Source organism: Sciurus vulgaris, assembly GCF_902686455.1.
Source record: "Sciurus vulgaris genome assembly, chromosome: 1".
NCBI lineage: Eukaryota > Metazoa > Chordata > Mammalia > Rodentia > Sciuridae > Sciurus > Sciurus vulgaris.
Genome location: NC_136461.1, coordinates 168,970,891 through 168,990,074, shown reverse-complemented (window position 1 = coordinate 168,990,074; position 19,184 = coordinate 168,970,891). Strand labels below are relative to the sequence as shown.

Sequence of the window (19,184 nt, the reverse complement as noted above, 5' to 3'; positions counted from 1 at the left end):
GGATGGTGTTAATCAAAACCCAATCTTTTCCAACCTCATCAGGATCCTTGGCATGTTGGTTCATTCTTGGGCCTGTCTTTTTGGTGTCAGAGATGATTGCAGCCACCCTCAGTATCAGGCATGGAGGGGTCACCTGGTTGAAGAAGTGGGCATTTTCTCCCAAGGGTTTCTTTTCTATCTTGGAGAAGACAACCTCCCCAGAAGTCCTTTGACCTCAAAGACCCTTAGTCTTTGACCTGAGGGACTTCCCCTCAGGACCCTCTGGCTATGATTGGGTCACAGGCCAGTCTTGCTCTCCGGGAGACTATGGTGTTATCTGATAAATTCTGCTTTGGCTGTGTGGGGTGTGGTTGTGTGAGGGCAATCTACAGCCTTTGCCTTGCTAACATCAGGATGGCCTTGCTCCAGACTTTCCAGATGAGTTTGTGTTTCTCTTTAGTATGAATGGTATCAAATTAAGGTGCATTGGGACAACTCCTTGTGTAGGCTGGAGCTTCTGTGGCAGTAGCATTTGTAGACCCCAGTTTGAGAAACCCAGAGCTGGAGCTTAACAAATATTGTAGTTGTCACTGAAAATCTTTTTGAAAGGTAAAGGGACTCCGACAGAAAACTGTGAATCCCCCAGATTTCAGGGTGACATGTTCCTTGGTTGGAGGTGGCTTCCCATGGAGGCTTCCATGTTGGAATAGCCACTGTGTGGTCTCTCCTGGTTTGGTTACTCACACACTAGGACAGGCTGTGGCATTACTCTGGTTCCACCAAGCAGGGAGGAGGCCTTGTATAAGGCCTTTCCCTCTAAGGTAGTGTGGGGAGAGGCACCAGGCTTCCCTTCCCCACCAGACCTTCTGCTATCTTAGCCGCCCATGCTATGGTTACCCTTGGACTTTCTGTAAGGAATCCCACGGAAACCACGCTGGACATGGGAAATCACATAGGGGAGTTTATTAAGCAAACAGAGTGTCTCCCTGCGGGATAAGAGAGAAAATGAGAGGAAAAGAGAAAGGAAAGAGAAAGGGCGCGTGCTAGAGAGAGTGGAAAGCAAGGAGGAGAAAGAGAGTGAGTCAGGGGGAGAGAAAAGCAAGAGAGAAGAAAATGGCGGTGAAGCTATCTTTAAGAATCCTGCTGGGCTAACAGGGGACCAATAACAGAGAAGGATACTTGCAAGCTGACTGATGAACCAATAGCTAGCTAGGATGTTCACAGATTGACAAGTGGTTGGGAGGCGGGGAAAATGGCTGCAACGGAAAGGGCGAGGGAGCAGCTTTATACATTACACTTTCCCTCTTGGTGAACCTCATAGGAAGGGAGGAGAGTGAGTGCCCCAACTCTGCAGCCCATCCTGTGCATATCCCCAGGCAGCAGAGGCCTATCTATATGCTACACACACACACACACACACACACACACACACACACACACACACACACAACCTCTAGTTTTCAGTAGTTAGATTTTAAAAGAAAAAGAGTTTTTTGGGTTGGGATTGTGGCTCAGCATGCATGAAGCAATTGGTTCGAGCCTCAGCACCACATACAAAACTAAATAAAATAAAGTTTAAAAAAAAAAAGAGTTTTTCAGGCAAGTGGCAGGTGAAGATTTGTTATAATTTTACAGTGAGCCAGCTCTTCTCAGAAATGCTTCTGACCAGGTGTGGGCTTACTTTGCAACAGAACGAGAGCCCCTTGACTCAGAGCCTCAGGTCCTGCTGCAGCTTGAGTGTGGCTCCTCTGAGGCCGGCCCTGGGGTGGGGGCAGGGACAGCATGGCTGGGAAGTCCTGTTTGTTCTTTGCTGACCAGAGAAGAAGGCACAGTGCTCATCTGGATTTAGTCAGCTGTCAACTGGTTACTAAACACTAACATGCCCACAGAAGATGTCTTTGGATGGCCTGTTCACAGCTGAGTTAGAGGTGCATGTGTTCTGCCACCCTGGGGTATGGCGTTTAATTGGAGGGGATCTGTTTTTCATTACAGAGGTTGACTAGAAGTTAACTTTCCAGGTGGTAGCATTTTTTTGACTTTTCAAACATGTTCCTCCCAGTGGCCAGAATTTCTCTCCTTTTGCCAAGGGAATAAGTCCTCCTGGGTTTCCTAACCAGCCCCTTCTGTAAGTGCTGGTGATGAGTCATGCGGATGGTAGGGGAGCTGGGCAGGCAGCTCTCAGGCAGCAGGCCAGACTCTGCCTCCACTCTGCCCAAAGGACCGCTGTCTTGTTCTTTTCAGGTATGCTTCTTTTGTGCAGCAGAGAGGGACCAAATTGCCCAAGAATGAACTTTCTCCATTGACTTGGGCTGGGTAGTCTCCCTGTCGATGATTTCTGTATGCAGAGAGGGAGAAGACAGAATTCCTGCCCTCGAGAAGGGAATAATCCAATGGGAAGACAGGACATACACATCTACAGTGGAATGACAAGACTTACACAACAGGGCAAGAGTCAGCCCCAACTGAGACACACTAACAGTCAAGGACAGGTCAGAGACCTTGATGGCAGGTTGTGCTTCCTGAGATAGTTAAGTAGGAAGGTGGGGTAAGGAGGGGTGTGGTGGCTTCCACATGGCTGAACCATGCTGGGCTTTGAAGACTTATGGAATTTAGACAGTGGAGTACTAGCAGTAACAATGATGGTGGCCATTTACAGAGCACTTGGCGGGTACGAGCACCCTGCCAAGCACTATGCAGTTACTAATTCTGTCTACAAAACTGTCTAGTGGCTGCTACAGCATCTATTTTATAGAGGAGAAAACTAAATCAGAGTAATTAAGAATTAAGTGAAACAGCTGGTAAGAGGGGATCCAGGATTTGAACAGAAGTGAGTCCATCTCTAACGTCTATGCTTTCATTTTCTGGTGGTTGTGGGAGGATGAGTCTTCAGGTGCCTCTTGTGTTTCTGCATGTCTCATGGGTGGGCACTGGCTGCTCTTTATTTGCTACTCTTTCCAAAGATGTTTGTATAGTGAACAGTCTTGAAAGGTAGCACTGAGGTTTCATTCTAGAATGAGGAACAGACATGATCATGGCTCATTATAAAAGATTCAAGTTCCCCAAGCATTGGGTTTCTCTTCTGTCATGCAACCCCACTGCATGAACAAGTGTCAACTGGCTGTCTTCATTTTGCCCTGTGGGGACTGGAACTGGGGATGCCAGCGACCAAAATATTGATGCTTATACTGCTCACCATGTCATGAGTAATAAAGTCTTTTGTTTCTGGCCCAGGAGTCTTGTGTCTTCTGCCAGCATCCATGGCACTATTGTGGACTACATTTTTAGTTTTTAAGTAAGGGGTAAAAAATCTCTGACTCTTCATAGTTCTTGAGAGTGGTGTGGTGGTATTTTTGGTTGTTGTGTGTCCTTGCACCTGGGAGCCAGATCACATGGGAATAGGGAAGAAAGTGGGAGAGGTGTAGAACTTTGAAGGTCAAAATAGGGAAGCAACCTGTCATGGTGGCCCATGCCTGTAATCCCAGGTACTTGGAAGGCTGAGGCAGGAAGATTACAACTTTGAGGCTAGCCTGGGCAACTTAGTGAGACCCTATCTAAAAATCAAAATTTAAAGGGCTGGGTTCCATCTCCAGTACCAAAGGAAAAAAAAAAAAAAAACGTGGAGTCAGGAAAAGGAAGAAATCAGTATGTAAGTGAGTTTGTTCTGCATGGAGAGCTTGTGTGAGGGAAAATGGGAGATAAAGTTGAAGAGACTATAGCTTGGCAATGTCTCTTCAGTATCACACACAGGGATACATTTTAATGTTCAGCAGTGACAGCATGCTCTGAGCACTTGGCTACGGACACCAAGAGCCCACACTCCAGGCCTGCCGTGCCCAGCTGCCTCGTGGTTTGTGGACCATTTGGGGACCCTGCTTTTCTCATTTCATGCCTGCCTATTTCTTTGTTGTCTGCCAGACTTATCTGGACTTCAGTGGAAAGGCCTTAAGCAGCCCATCTCTCCAGTGCTGGGCACAGAGCTGGTTTTTGAAGTGCTTTGCTTTGTCTGGACCCCTTTTTATCCTGAACCGTGGCTAGGAATTGTGGCCTGCTGGGTGTCCTTTCTCTTGGCAGTCTGCACATAGTCTTCCTGACTCCTGCTTTTCACCCTGGATAGCAGCTCCTGGCGGTTATCTTTGCCTGCTCAGTTAGGGGTGTGAACTACCAAGCTTCACCAACCAACACAAAGCTGGGCGGTGGCAGAGACGAGGTCGGCTCTGGTGGCCGACCCTCTGGCAGGAGCGGAAGGAGGTTAGAGGTGGTTATATAGGCTTTCCCATGGCACAGTGTACTCCTGGGAATGTATCTTCTCTTTCCTTTTCTTCCTGGTTTGTAGATACTTTCTTGCTGCTCCAACTCTCTAAGGATATGACTTTACCCTGGTAGGGAGATACACTTGAAATCTCAGCTGACTGAAAGTTAGTGCAGAAGCCACAGTGGGTCTGAAATTGGGCAGGGCAGCTGGTAGGACTCTGCCCATACTTCCTTGGCCTCACAATGTCCATGCAGGCCTGCCCCACTGCCTCCTGCCAGTGCTGCTTCTCTTTGCCAGAGAACTTGCTTTTGCTGCCAAGACCCTCTTTCCCTATGTCCTGGGCAGACTAGAAATGTCAGAACATTTCACCAGAAATGTCACCAGACTAGAAATGTCAGAATTCCACCAGAAAACTCTTAGAACTCATAAGTGAATTCAGTAAAGTAGCAGGTTACAAGATCAATGCCCATAAATCCAACGCATTTTTATACATAAGTGATGAATCTTCGGAAAGAGAAATTAGGAAAACTACCCCATTCACTATAGCCTCGAAAAAAATAAAATACTTGGGAATCAATCTCACAAAAGAGGTGAAAGACCTCTACAATGAGAACTATACAACACTAAAGAAAGAAATTAAAGAACACCTTAGAAGATGGAAAGATCTTCCATGTTCTTGGATAGGAAGAATTAATATTGTCAAAATGGCCATACTACCTAAAGTGCTATACAAATTCAATGCAATTCCAATTAAAATCCCAATGACGTACCTTACAGAAATAGAGCAAGCAATCATGAAATTCATCTGGAAGAATAAGAAACCCAGAATAGCTAAAGCAATCCTTAGCAGGAAGAGTGAAACAGGGGGTATTGCAATATCAGATCTTCAACTCTACTACAAAGCAATAGTAACAAAAACGGCATGGTATTGGTACCAAAATAGAAAGGTAGATCAATGGTACAGAATAGAGGACACGGACACAAACCCAAATAAATACAATTTTCTCATACTAGACAAAGGTGCCAAAAATATGCAATGGAGAAAAGATAGCCTCTTCAACAAATGGTGCTGGGAGAATTGGAAATCCATATGCAACAGAATGAAACTAAACCCATATCTCTCACCATGCACGAAACTAAACTCAAAATGGATTAAGGACCTCGGAATCAGACCAGAGACCCTGCATCTTATAGAAGAAAAAGTAGGTCCAAATCTTCACCTTGTTGGTCTAGGATCGGACTTCCTTAACAGGACTCCCATAGCACAAGAAATAAAAGCTAGAATCAACCACTGGGATAGATTCAAACTAAAAAGCTTTCTCTCAGCAAAGGAAACTATCAGCAATGCGAAAAAAGAGCCTACAGAGTGGGAGAATATCTTTGCCAATCATACTTCAGATAGAGTGCTAATCTCCAGAATCTATAAAGAACTGAAAAAACTCTACACGAAGAATACAAATAACCCAATCAACAAATGGGCTAAGGAAATGAATAGACACTTCACAGAAGAAGATCTACAGGCAATCAACAAACATATGGAAAAATGTTCAACATCTCTAGTAATAAGAGAAATGCAAATCAAAACTACCCTAAGATTCCATCTCACCCCAATTAGAATGGCGAGTATCAAGAATACAAGCAACAACAGGTGTTGGGGAGGATGTGGGGAGAAAGGTACACTCTTACATTGCTGGTGGGGCTGCAAATTAGTGCAGCCACTCTGGAAAGCAGTGTGGAGATTCCTTAGAAAACTCGGAATGGACCCTCCATTTGCCCCAGCTATCCCACTCCTTGGCCTATACCCAAAGGACTTAAAATCAGCATACTACAGAGATACAGCCACATCAATGTTCATAGCTGCTCAATTCACAATAGCCAGACTGTGGAACCAACCTAGATGCCCTTCAATTGATGAGTGGATAAAGAAGCTGTGGTATATATATACAATGGAATATTACTCAGCCATAAAGAATGATAAAATTATGGCATTTGCAGGCAAATGGATGAAATTGGAGAATATCATGCTACGTGAGATAAGCCAATCTCAAAAAGCCAAGGGACGAATGATATCGCTAATAAGTGGAGGATGACATATAATGGGGGGGAGGGAAGGGTTAGTGTTAGGGTTAGAGTTAGGGTTAGGGAGGGGGGGCAAGTATGGAGGAAGGAAGGACTGTATAGAGGGTAAAGAGGGGTGGGAGGGGAGGGGGGAAGGGAAAAAATAACAGAATGAATCAAACAACATTACTCTGTGTAAATTTATGATTGCACAAATGGTATGCCTTTGTGCCATGTACAGAGAAACAACATGTATCCCATTTGTTTAAAAAAAAAAAAAAAAAAAAAAAAAAAAAAAAAAAAAAAAAGAAATGTCAGAACATTAATGCCTTCAGGAAACACATAAAGAAAAGAGTTCAAAAGAAAAAGAAAAAAAAAAAAAAAAAAAAAAAGAAAAGCAAATGATGTGTTGGTGAACTGTGGTACAATCAAGTGGTCTACAATGAAGATCTAACTGGAGTCCTTGAATGGGGTGGGAGGGGGCAGACAATTTGCAAAAATGGCTACATCTTATTTTCTTGTTTTAATGAACTATGATATATTTAACCACCTCTTATTGTTGTACATTTATGTTATTTTCCATTTTATAACATTAGAAATTTCATTTTAATGAACATTGTTGTACCTTAAAAATATTTCTGTATCTTTCTATTTCCTTGGAATAAATGCCTACAACTATGTTGGTCCAAAGGATGTGAACATCTTTAAAGCTTTCAAGATTTATTTTGAAATGTTCTTAAGACATATTGATCCCATTTACTCTTCCATGAGCAGTCTATGAGGTGCCTACTGCCCTGAACCTACACACACATTGGTCAATCTTTGTCCTTTTATAGGTGTAGTGATATTTTTGTTGTTGTAAAGCTGTATTTCTTTGATTATTACTGAAGTTGACTATGAATTTTGCTTCGTACTTACAGAGCTGTGTACTCACATCCATTGTTCATTTAAACTTTGTATTGTCCGTCTTTTTCTAGCTGATATTGATTATGGATGCTGGAGAGTCCAATCCACAGACCTAGGGAGAGCTGATGTTCTAGTTTGAAGACCTTCAGGCAAGAACTGATATTGTAGATCTAGTCCAAAAGCAGGAAGCTGGAGAGTTCTCTTTTATCTGGGGGGAGGGGTGGTCCTTTTGTCATGTTCAGGCCTTCAACTGAGTGGATGAGGCTCACCCACACTATGGAGCGCATCTTCCTTTGCTCTATAGATTAAAATGTTAATCTAGTATAAAATTAATTTCATCCAAAAATACCTTCACAGAAGCACCCAGAATAATGTTTGACCAAATATCTTGGCACCTGATGGCTCAGTCAAATTGATACAAAAAACTGATCATCACAAGCACTTAAGGGCCAGAAGACCCCAGAGAGTAAGAGGATAAATCCAAACCTTGACCACTGGCTAAACAACTTAGTCTTAAAAATACTTGTCTTTCAGAGGGTTTCAAGATGGCGGCCTAGAGGGTGGCTGCATTTCATGTTGCTCCAGGACTCAGGATTCAAAAGAGGAGATATCGAGACACTTGGGACCAACTCAAAGCAGCCGGGTGAGTCTCTCCCATTGGGGAGGCGTCCCGGATGGGACAGTGGTCCCGGAACGCAGGAAACTTTGTGAAGTAGAGCTGCCAGTGAGACGCCCCTCCCCCAGCTGGAGCAGTGAACTCGGACAACTAGGAGCGCCGAAAAGGAGGCCGCTCGGCACAGCGCTGGGACTCGGAGCAACCACTGGGGATCCGGCGGCTGCCCAGGGGAGGAGTGGCGAGGAGAGCTGTGTGGACTCAGGACACCGGGGCCTGCCCTGAGGACGAGGAGGAGGAAGAGGAACGCGGCCGCTTGGATTCGGGGTGACTACACCAGAGCTTCAGGCGGTTGCCAGAGGAGAGGCTGCGTGGCGAGCTGTTTGGACTCAGACTACTTCTGAACCCCGGGGCCTGCTCGGAGGAGGAGGAGAAGCGCGGCGGGTCCTTTGGACTCGCAGTGACTGCATTAGCGCTCCAGGCGGCTGCTCAGAGGAGAAGGCGAGTGGTGAGTTGTTTGGACTTAAAGGGACAGCGCCTGAACACAGGGGGGCTGCCTGGAGAGGAAGCGTGGTGGGTCGCTTGGTCTTGAGTGGCCGCACCAAGAGCTCCGGGCGGTTGCCCATAGGACCCGTGCAGCGGGTCACGTGGATTCAGAGCCACCCAGAGCGACCACTCCTGAACACTCGGGGGGTTATCTGGAGAAGGAGGAGGAACGGGGAGGGTCACTTCGACTCGGAGTGATTGATTGCCCAGGGCTACGGGTGGTTGGTGGGAGGTGGAGGCACGCAGTGAGTTTCTTGGACTCCTAGTGACCGCACCGGAATACTGGGCAGCTGTCTGGAGGAAGAGGCGTGTGGCGGGTCTCTGGGATTCAGAGAGATTGTACGGGGCCCCAGGTGGCTGCTCAGAGGAGGGGCCGCATAGCCAGGCAATTAGGGGCAGAGCAGGGTCCCAGGATCTAGGAGGCTTCTGGGTGGAAGAGCCGCACAGAGACAGGCTTAGGGCGGAGCAAAGGTTCCAGGCCTGAGGGCATATTCTCTGAGGAGGGGCAGCCTAAGGAGATTCATCTGCGAAGGGTGAGGCTCCCAGGCCCAGGAGGTAGGGCCGGGCCCCTGAGAACTTTGCAGAGGAAGGCAGCCCAGCCCAGGCGGTAGCTGTAATTGAGGGGAACCTCTAGGAGGGTACTGACCAGCGAGACCTCCCCACCGGGTGAGTCTTCCCTGCTGGGTGAGGTTTCCCCACAAGGACGGTAAAACCAGAGACTCAGGCCCAAACAGGCCTTGCCTCAGCCCGCAGCCTAGGGCCCCTTTGGATGACCATTGGTCAACAAGTGGAGGCACCTCTGCCCACTAGCAGGGATTATACCCCTCCTGAAGGCCACCACTCCTAGAGAGGCAGCTTCCTTGTGGAGCTCCGCATTATCAACTTCCTCCAAGACTTCAGCCTACTGAAGGCTAAGGGGGGATATATATAGAAATCTTCAGGGACATTGTAAGTCAATAGAGGAAATCTGCAATATCTCAGCGGTCAACTGATACCTGAACAATATGAGAAAACAAGGAAAGAAAATGCTGCAAACAAATCTAGATGTTACATCAATAAAACCCAATGACAGCATGGCAGAAGAAATGACAGAAAAGGAGTTCAGAATGTACATAATTAAAATGATCAGAGAAGCAAACGATGAGATGAAAGAGCAAATGCAAGCATTGAATGATCGCACCAATCGACAGTTAAAAGAGCAAATACAGGAAGCAAAAGATCATTTCAATAAAGAGTTAGAGATATTGAAAAAAAACCAAACAGAAATCCTTGACATGAAAGAAACAATAAACCAAATTAAGATCTCCATAGAAAGCATATCCAATAGGATAGAACACCTGGAAGACAGAACCTCAGACATTGAAGACAAAATATTTAACCTTGAAAACAAAGTTGAACAAACAGAGAAGATGGTAAGAAATCATGAACAGAATCTACAAGAACTATGGGATATCATGAAAAGGCCAAATTTAAGAATTATTGGGATTGAGGAAGGCCTAGAGAAACAAGCCAAAGGAATGAACAATTTATTCAATGAAATAATATCAGAAAATTTCTGAAATCTGAAGAATGAAATGGAAAATCAAGTTCAAGAGGCTTATAGGACTCCAAATACACAAAATTACAACAGACCCACACCAAGGCACATTATAATGAAAATACCTAACATACAAAATAAAGACAGAATTTTAAAAGCTGTGAGAGAAAAGAACCAAATTACATTCAGGGGAAAACCAATACGGATATCAACAGACTTTTCAATCCAGACCCTAAAAGCTAGAAGGGCCTGGAACAACATTTTTCAAGCCCTGAAAGAAAATGGATGCCAACCAAGAATCTTATACCCAGCAAAACTTACCTTCAAATTTGACGATGAAATAAAATCCTTCCATGATAAACAAAAGCTAAAAGAATTTACAAAAAGAAAGCCAGCATTACAGAACATTCTCAGCAAAGTATTCCATGAGGAAGAGATGAAAAACAAAGCAGCAAATCAGCAAAGGGAGGAATTATCCTAAAGGAATTGTCAAATAAAGGAGGAAACAAGTTGTGTCAAAGAAATAAATAAATAGAATTTAAAAAATGAACCAAATGACCGGGAAACCAAATCATATCTCTATAATAACCCTGAATGTTAATGGCCTGAATTCATCAATCAAAAGACATAGACTGGCAGATTGGATTAAAAAGAAAGATCCAACAATATGTTGCCTGCAAGAGACTCACCTCATAGAAAAAGATACTCATAGACTAAAGGTGAAAGGATGGGGAAAAACATACCATGCGCATGGACTCAGCAAAAAAGCTGGAGTATCCATCCTCATTTCCGATAGTGTGGACTTCAAGCCAAAGTTAGTCAGAAGGGATAAAGAAGGTCATTTCATACTGCTTAAGGGAAGCATAAATCAGCAAGATATAACAATCATAAACATCTATGCCCCAAACAGTGGCTCATCCATGTATGTCAAACAAATCCTTCTCAATTTCAGAAACCAAATAGACCATAACACAATAATACTAGGTGATTTTAACACGCCTCTCTCACCACTGGACAGATCTTCCAGACAAAAATTGAACAAAGAAACCATAGATCTCAATAACACAATCAATAATTTAGACTTAACGGACATTTATAGAATATACCATCCAACCAAGAGCGAATACACTTTCTTCTCAGCAGCACATGGATCCTTCTCTAAAATAGACCATATATTATGCCACAAAGCTAATGTTAGCAAATACAAGAAGATAGAGACACTAGCATGTATTCTATCAGATCATAATGGATTGAAGTTAGAAATAAATGAAAGAGTAAAACACAGAAACTATTCCAACATCTGGAGATTAAACAATATGCTATTATATGATGAATGGATAACAGAAGATATTAGGAAGGAAATTAAAAAATTCTTAGAGGTAAATGAGAACAAAGAAACATCATATCAAAATCTCTGGGACACTATGAAAGCAGTACTTAGAGGGAAATTTATTTCATGGAGCGCATTTAATAAAAGAAGTAAAACTCAACAAATAAACGACCTAACGCTACAGCTCAAAGCCCTAGAAAAAGAAGAACAGACCAACACCAAAAGTAGTAGAAGACAGGAAATAGTTAAACTCAGAGCCGAAATCAATGAAATTGAAACAAAAGAAACAATACAAAAAATTGACAAAATAAATAGTTGGTTCTTCGAAAAAATAAACAAAATTGATAAACCTTTAGCCACACTAACAAAGAGAAGACGAGAGAAAACCCAAATCACTAAAATTCGGAATGAACAAGGAAATATCACAACAGACACGAGTGAAATACAAAACATAATTAGAAGCTATTTTGAAAATCTATACTCCAACAAAATAGAAAATTTCGAAGACATCAACAGGTTTCTAGAGACATATGAATTGCCTAAACTGAACGAGGAGGACATAAACAATTTAAATAGACCAATTTCAAGTACTGAAATAGAAGAAGTCATCAAAAGCCTTCCAACAAAGAAAAGTCCGGGACCAGATGGGTTCTCAGCCGAGTTCTACAAAACCTTTAAAGAAGAGCTCATTCCAATACTTCTCAAAGTATTCCATAAAATAGAAGAGGAGGGAACCCTCCCAAACTCATTCTATGAAGCCAATATCACACTGATACCTAAACCAGACAGAGACTCATCAAGGAAAGAAAATTTCAGACCAATATCCTTAATGAACATCGACGCAAAAATTCTCAACAAAATTTTAGCAAATTGCATACAAAAACATATTAAAAAGATAGTGCACCATGATCAAGTGGGCTTCATCCCAGGTATGCAAGGTTGGTTCAACATCAGGAAATCAATAAACGTAATTCACCATATTAATAGACTTAAAGTCAAGAATCACATGATTATTTCAATAGATGCAGAAAAAGCATTTGATAAAACACAGCACCCCTTCATGCTCAAAACACTAGAAAAAATAGGGATAGTGGGAACATTCCTTAACATTGTAAAGGCCATCTATGCTAAGCCCATGGCTAATATCATTCTAAATGGTGAAAAACTGAAAGCATTCCCCCTAAAAACTGGAACAAGTCAGGGATGCCCTCTTTCACCACTTCTATTCAACATCGTTCTTGAGACTCTGGCCAGAGCAATTAGACAAACCAAAGAAATTAAAGGGATACGAATTGGGAAAGAAGAACTCAAACTATCCCTGTTCGCTGATGACATGATTATATATTTAGAGGAACCTGGAAATTCCACCAGAAAACTCTTAGAACTCATAAGTGAATTCAGTAAAGTAGCAGGTTACAAGATCAATGCCCATAAATCCAACGCATTTTTATACATAAGTGATGAATCTTCGGAAAGAGAAATTAGGAAAAACTACCCCATTCACTATAGCCTCGAAAAAAATAAAATACTTGGGAATCAATCTCACAAAAGAGGTGAAAGACCTCTACAATGAGAACTATACAACACTAAAGAAAGAAATTAAAGAACACCTTAGAAGATGGAAAGATCTTCCATGTTCTTGGATAGGAAGAATTAATATTGTCAAAATGGCCATACTACCTAAAGTGCTATACAAATTCAATGCAATTCCAATTAAAATCCCAATGACGTACCTTACAGAAATAGAGCAAGCAATCATGAAATTCATCTGGAAGAATAAGAAACCCAGAATAGCTAAAGCAATCCTTAGCAGGAAGAGTGAAACAGGGGGTATTGCAATACCAGATCTTCAACTCTACTACAAAGCAATAGTAACAAAAACGGCATGGTATTGGTACCAAAATAGAAAGGTAGATCAATGGTACAGAATAGAGGACATGGACACAAACCCAAATAAATACAATTTTCTCATACTAGACAAAGGTGCCAAAAATATGCAATGGAGAAAAGATAGCCTCTTCAACAAATGGTGCTGGGAGAATTGGAAATCCATATGCAACAGAATGAAACTAAACCCATATCTCTCACCATGCACGAAACTAAACTCAAAATGGATTAAGGACCTCGGAATCAGACCAGAGACCCTGCATCTTATAGAAGAAAAAGTAGGTCCAAATCTTCACCTTGTTGGTCTAGGATCAGACTTCCTTAACAGGACTCCCATAGCACAAGAAATAAAAGCTAGAATCAACCACTGGGATAGATTCAAACTAAAAAGCTTTCTCTCAGCAAAGGAAACTATCAGCAATGCGAAGAAAGAGCCTACAGAGTGGGAGAATATCTTTGCCAATCATACTTCAGATAGAGCGCTAATCTCCAGAATCTATAAAGAACTCAAAAAACTCTACACGAAGAATACAAATAACCCAATCAACAAATGGGCTAAGGAAATGAATAGACACTTCACAGAAGAAGATCTACAGGCAATCAACAAACATATGAAAAAATGTTCAACATCTCTAGTAATAAGAGAAATGCAAATCAAAACTACCCTAAGATTCCATCTCACCCCAATTAGAATGGCGAGTATCAAGAATACAAGCAACAACAGGTGTTGGGGAGGATGTGGGGAGAAAGGTACACTCTTACATTGCTGGTGGGGCTGCAAATTAGTGCAGCCACTCTGGAAAGCAGTGTGGAGATTCCTTAGAAAACTCGGAATGGACCCTCCATTTGCCCCAGCTATCCCACTCCTTGGCCTATACCCAAAGGACTTAAAATCAGCATACTACAGAGATACAGCCACATCAATGTTCATAGCTGCTCAATTCACAATAGCCAGACTGTGGAACCAACCTAGATGCCCTTCAATTGATGAGTGGATAAAGAAGCTGTGGTATATATATACAATGGAATATTACTCAGCCATAAAGAATGATAAAATTATGGCATTTGCAGGCAAATGGATGAAATTGGAGAATATCATGCTACGTGAGATAAGCCAATCTCAAAAAGCCAAGGGACGAATGATATCGCTAATAAGTGGAGGATGACACATAATGGGGGGGAGGGAAGGGTTAGTGTTAGGGTTATGGTTAGGGTCAGGGAGGGGGGCAAGTATGGAGGAAGGAAGGACTGTATAGAGGGTAAAGAGGGGTGGGAGGGGTGGGGGGAAGGGAAAAAATAACAGAATGAATCAAACAACATTACTCTATGTAAATTTATGATTACACAAATGGTATGCCTTTGTGCCATGTACAAACAGAGAAACAACATGTATCCCATTTGTTTACAATAAAAAATAAATAAATAAAAAAAAATACTTGTCTTTTAGAGTCTCCAAATGAAATAATTTTGATAGTGTTCTGTTTTTGCTAGAATGGGACACAGATTTGTCTGAAAGGAAGCCTCAACTATTATGAAGAAACTTACCCTGAATGATGGGGAGAATTTAGTACAGATATAAATATGAAGTAAAGAGTAGGGAATCATTTTGCTCTCATCTTTATTTCAGATTAATAAAAGTTGTATCTAAATTTTCTGTAGTATCTTTTCTAAAAACTCATTAACATTTATCTTCACACTTAATCCTTATAAGGAAGATGGGCAGATACCACAATTCCTTTTTTTTTAGATTTTTAAAAATTTATTTAAAAAAAATTTTACAGACAGCATATTGATTCATTGTACATAAATGAGGTACATCATTTTGTTTCTATGGTTGTACATGATGTAGATTCATACCATTTGTGTAATCATACATGTACATAGGGTAATGATGTCTGTCTCATTCCACCATTTTTCATACCCCCTCCCTCTCATTTCCCCTCCATTCCTCTCTCATTCCCCCTCCCCATCCCCATTATATATCATCATCCACTTATCAGGGAAAACATTCGGCCTTTGGCTTTTGGAGATTGGCTTATTTCACTTAGCATGATATTCTCCAATTCCATCCATTTATCTGTAAATGCCATGATATTATTCTTCTTTACGGCCGAATAATATTCCATTGTGTATATATATACCATGGTTTCTTTATCCATTCATCTGTTGAAGGGCATCTAGGTTGGTTCCATAGTCTAGCTATTGTGAATTGAGCTGCTATAAACATTGATGTGGCTGCAATACGCTAATTTTAAGTCCTTGGGTATAAACCAAGGAGTGGGATAACTGGGTCAAAAGGTGGGTCCATTCCAATTTTTCTGAGGATTCTTCACACTGCTTTCCAGAGTGTCTGCACCAATTTGCAACTTCACCAGTAATGTAAAAGTGCTTACACTTTGTGTCTCCTTAACTCCAATTATTTGCTTATTATCTTCAGTATTGTTGCCTTACACTCTATTATGCCTGTAGTATTAAGTGATTTAAATCCATTTCAATCCATTTAATATATTTATATTATTTTCTGTACTGGGGATTGAACCCAGTGACACTCTATGACTGACCTGCATTCCAGCCCTTTTTTATTTTTTATATTGAGGCAGGGTCTCACCAAGTTGCTCAGGCTGTCCTTGAACTTGCAATCCTCTGCCTTGGCCTCCTGAGTAGCAGAGATTACAGGAGTATATCACTGTGCCTGATTTAGTTAATATGTTTTAAAACCAAACTTTGTAGGACTTATTTATAAATTAAGAACCAGTATTACTTATTATAAATAGTAGGTCCCCATAACAATAAATACACTAAAACATGAAAACATTTTAGCTACTGTTGTCTGTAGAATACACTAATACAATATTGAGTAAAACATGTAAAACTTGTAGGTATTGTCTGTAGTCTGAGCTGGAGGCTGGCTCTTTCTTAGAAAAGACACAAGCGGGTATTAGAGGCTTGTTTGAGGTTATCACTGAATGGAAACCTTTTTCTTGATATAATCAGAAGATTTGAAAGCTTGCTGTCATTTAATCATTCGTCATGAAACCTGAAACACCTGCTATAGTCTGAATGCTTTTCGTGTGTTGAAACTTAACCCCCAGTGGGATGGTACTAGGGTGTGGGACTCTGGGAAGTGATTACATCATGCAGTCCTCTATGAACCAGGATGTTTTAGTCAGCTTTTTTGCTGCCGTGACTAAAAGATCTGATAAGAACAATTAGAGGAGGAAAAGTTTATTTGGGGACTCATGGTTTCAGAGATCTCAGTTCATAGATGGCCTGCTCCATCTATGAACTCCCCGGGGCTCAAGGTGAGGCAGAACATCATGGCGGAATAAGGTGGCAAAGGGAAGCAGGTCAGGACATGGCCACCAAGAAGCAAAGAGAGAGCTCTCCTCACCGTGACCAAAGACATACCCCAAAGGCAGGCTCCCAAGGACCCCCGTCCTCCAGCCACACCCTACCTGATTACAGTTTCCACTCAGTTAATCCCCATAGGGGGATTAATTCACTGATTGGGTTAAGTCTCTCATAACCCAATCATTTCACCTCTGAACCTTCTTGCATTGTCTCACTCATGAGCTTTTGGGGGATACCTCCCATCTAAATCATAACACAGAAAAGGGTCCTTCCCAGACACCAAATCTGTCAGTGCCTTGATTTTGGACTTCTCAGACTTCAGAACTGTGAGAAGTAAACTTCTCTTGCTTATGAGCCACCCAGTCTATGATATCTTGTTATAGCAGCCCCAACATATTAAGAAAGTATCACTCCTATATGGAGAATACTGTCATCTCTCCATATGATCCACAGATAATTGTTTGTTTTTATTTGCATGGTTTGTGAGCAACAGACATTGAATGAATGAATGATTTATTGAAAATGCTCAGGCACTTTGAGTGTGTGAATTAGAATATAAATTTATATCCCCTGAATTTGAGTCCTGTGTGTTCTCTCCTGGATGGGTCAATATCCGGGCTGACAGAAACAACCACCTCTTCCAAGAGTTAAAATCTAGTCCTTCTGGAAGGTAAAGGTTGGCTGGTCAGGCCCAATTTTTCTCTTCCTAGGGCTGATTCCTTCCTTAACTGGCTTCTGACACCAGCCAAACTTTGCTTCCACTGCTTTGGGATTGTTTACAAAGCCAAGAATTATCCCCTAAACAATCTCTTCTTTAAAAACCTCTGAATAATTAACAACAGAGAGGCTACTGCTTGGTTTCCTGTTGGGGAAGAATAGAAATCCTAGAGGGCTGTGCTTCAACTTGCCTGCCCTAAAGCCTCATGGAATCGAGAAGGCCAGAAGAAGGTTGCCAAGACCTGGGACGAAAATCAAAGTAATTAAATAAAATCTTCCTGAGGAACAAAAAAACTTTTCATAAGGGCCTGATTGTTGGGAAATCTGAGGTACTTTGCAAGGCGTCCAAGCTGCATCATATTAGCTGGGGCTATTTTCCTTAATTGCTTCCCTTTAAACATTTTGACTGTTTTTAGGTCTCTCCCTAGTTGCTGCCCCTCTTTTTTTCCCTCTGTAGTAGCGACAGCTAGGTCCTTTGTGGGACATCAAATATAAGTGGTGGCCTCCCCCTCAACATATTGAGGACAACGACAGATAATTTACAGTTTTCCTGGTGATGTGCTAAGCATTTTACAAGCATTATTTAATTTCCCTCTCACAATGACCCTGAGAAGTAGTGCTCCATTGTTTCCACTTTACCGATGGAAAACTGAGCGCAGAGTGCCAGCAAACGGCCTGGGTCACAAAGCTGGGACTCAAACCCACACTGGTGTGGCCTCTGGGATGGAGGCTCAGCCACTCCACTGGGTCCCCTTCTCACGATCCTGCTAGTGATTTATACAATGAACCTCTTAGCTACCAAATCTTTACAGAACCAAAAAAACCACATGATGAAGTGTTAAAAATGAATTAACATCCAAGTGTACACTGAAAGGGTAAACTTGCAATCATGCATAGCTATAAGAATAGGTTTTCATTTTCATTTCTAATTATCAATATTTTAGAGGAATTCAGGCACATCGTAACTCCTCCCCCAAGTATTCCTGAAAGGTATAAAATGAAAAGCAAAAGTCTTCCACTTGTATTTGTGCCTTTGCTCCATTGTGTGAGAATATTCGATTCTGCTATGAAAGAAAACAAAACAAATGACAAGATAAAACTTGGAAGAAAGGTTAGGTATACACAGTAAGCAAGCGGTCTGTGAGAAACAGGCCCGATTCCTAAGATGTGTCCAGTATATGTAGTTAGTAACCTGTACAGCAATTAGATAAAAAAAACAGTGGCACAAACAGGAGTGGAGCCCCTTGAAGACTCTATGTTCCCCTTCCCATCCCACAATGTGCTTCACCTAAAAATGCCAATAAAATTCTGGTCAGCAGGACAGTTAATTAAAAAAAAAAAAAAAGTCTAAAAGACATCAAATTTTAAAAGTGATCCAGGCTCAACAATACTGGCTAGGGATGTACACATGGTGATAAAAGGATAAAGTAGCTGAGGACAAGATTAGAATAGGGCCAGTGAACCTGGCAGAGAGAAAGGGAAGGGATTTCTGGTGTCGCCGAGTTGTATTCCTTGAGCTGAAATGTGGGTAAATGGATGTCTCCCTGACAGAAGTCAATGATGCCATATTTTTGGCTTTTAGGTGTCCCGTACCTTTAAATTCTTATGTTAAATTCAATTATTTCTCTGATACGTAAAAAACAAAACATTATACACATTAATAGGGTACCGTGTGATATTTGGATACATGTTATGTTTAAATTGGGTTAAGCACATGGATCTTCTCAAACATTTATCAAGTCTTTTAGTTAGGTTTTCAGCATAGTGACAAAATACTCAACTCACAGGAGGAAAGATCGACTTGGGCTGGCACCTCAGAGGTTTCAGTCTGGGGTCACTTGGATCCTTTGGTTCTGAGCCTGTGGTAAGGTGGAGCATTATGGCAGAAGGGTGTGGCAGAGCAGAACTGCTCACCTCATGGTGGCCTGGAGTCAGATAGAGAATAAGACAGAGGCAGAAGAAGGGACTGGGGACAAGATAGAGTCCCCAGGGGAATGCCCCCAAGGAC

At 42.0% G+C, this 19,184-nt stretch overlaps 1 protein-coding gene across 1 annotated transcript in view; it reads left to right on the top strand.

Moving 5' to 3' along the window:
• RAD54B (RAD54 homolog B) overlaps nt 1-19,184 on the top strand; it is a 744,820-nt gene that overhangs the window by 176,850 nt on the left and 548,786 nt on the right. The gene's annotated exons all lie outside the window — the stretch shown is intronic.